Here is a 2003-nt window from a genome sequence, read left to right as displayed (position 1 = left end):
TATGTATGTATGTATGTATGTATATATATATAAAGTAGGTATTATTGAGATGGTAAGCAGCACGCATGCTCCCATTGAAATATATGTAAAAATATAGATTGATACGATAAAAATCAAACACAGTTGACGTATTATAGGAATATAATTTTATTTTGCACAAATATTTCCTGTCCAAATCATGCTATAATAGAGATTTACGATATATACAAGTCAAACTCGTACTAAAACTACAAATTGGAATTTTGACTTACTTGCGATGATAAACAAAACCATACAATAAAACATTATAATGATTAAAAACTCATTTTACAATAAAATCTATCATATAAAAGTACATAAATTTCGCTTTAAAATGTTAAAATGTATTATAGCGGAACACACCTAAAATACATAAAATTAGTGTTAAAGTGTTAAAATTGTGAAAATTTGAAAAAAACTGTCTATGCTGACACCTTAACCAGCTGGGTCAATAAGGCTTCGTTGGGAATTCAAATAATTTTAAAGCATCAATTTTAAATTCATACACAAAATATTACCTACACGATCTAGACTTAAAGTTTGGAACATAGGCCTATCAAACAATCAATGCCGTTGCCAGCTATTGTGGACCCATTACAATGTTTGTAATGGGTCCACAAAGAATGGATCCACATTTTTTAAAATGGGTCCAAATTATGTAATTTTATGCATAAAATGGGTCCACTTTTTTTGAAAAACTGGTCCAGATTTCTCGTATTTAGCTTAAAATGGGTAAAAATTGAAGAAAATGGGTAAAAATTTTATATATTTTTGCGTAAAATATGTCCACTTTGTTTATTTTATTTTATTGGTACATCATTTATAATAATTAGATCTCTGTGGTTGCCCAAAAATTCCTGATTAAAAATTAAAAGAAATTTGCTGGCACTACATCTAGACATGATGGTGTGATGATGATGAATTTTACTATATAAAAGTGTAATTTGCGGCCATCTAAAGGTACTATTTCCTCAAATTTTCTTACCCACCTCAGCCCCAACCTTGATGGGGATCAGGTGGTTGTGGACTCACTGCGTTGAAGTAGGTAAAGTAAATACACCAAAGTGAATGTTTTTAAGTTATATTTTCTATGGTTCATCACACATACTACTTTTACGTCTCTATGGTTGCCGAAAATTGCCGATAGAAGAAAAGATCACAAAAATTTGTTGGCGCTTCATTTTGAATATATAGTGATATAGTGATGTGATGATTATGAATTTTACTATTATAATTGTGTCAATTCCGGCAATCTACGGTACTAATTTTGCACGCACCCTACTACTTTGCGCTGTATCGGTTAAACTGGAGATACTGTCTTTGAGAACATGCGTTCTTTAAATCAAACATATAATGTGTTTAGATTATGTGATGCAAGTATAATCTAATATGTTAGAAAAATGTAATTTTAAAATACAATTTATTTAGGTGATGTAATGCAAGTATTAGGTTATATACATAGGAGAAGGTAATATCACAATATAGTGAATTCAAGATATCATATTCAATGTATATAACATAAAATATTCCATCTCTTACTTTACTATATTTTTTCGCATAAGATGTAGGACAGAATCTCGCTACGGAATATACAGTCTATAATAAACATTGCTTGTTCCTGGTGTTCTGTTTCAATATTCCATTCCTGAAAAATATATTTAACATAGACGGTGTTATTGAATGGCCACAGATTAAAAAGTATCTCATTCGCGATCCAGCATGCCAAAAAAAAAAATAATAATTGGAAGAGGTATATCTCTGGCAGTCTATAGTCATTTGCGATATTATTTTTATATCAAAATCGTGACATCAGACACTTTAAAAGAATAAAAGGAACTCAGATTCCACCCAGAGCTCGAATCACCACAATGCCTTCGTCAAGTGGTAGGCCTATGACATTTGCCATGTATGGTCCCGGTTGAAGTCCCGGTGGAGACTGATTTTTTTTTCTTTCTTTGTCAGATTCTTCTGTTTCGTTTCAATAT

This window comes from Anneissia japonica, unplaced genomic scaffold, assembly GCF_011630105.1.
Source record: "Anneissia japonica isolate Jap-2015-1 unplaced genomic scaffold, ASM1163010v1 scaffold981_len364101_cov180, whole genome shotgun sequence".
Taxonomy (NCBI): Eukaryota; Metazoa; Echinodermata; class Crinoidea; order Comatulida; family Comatulidae; genus Anneissia; species Anneissia japonica.
This window is presented reverse-complemented; position numbering follows the sequence as displayed.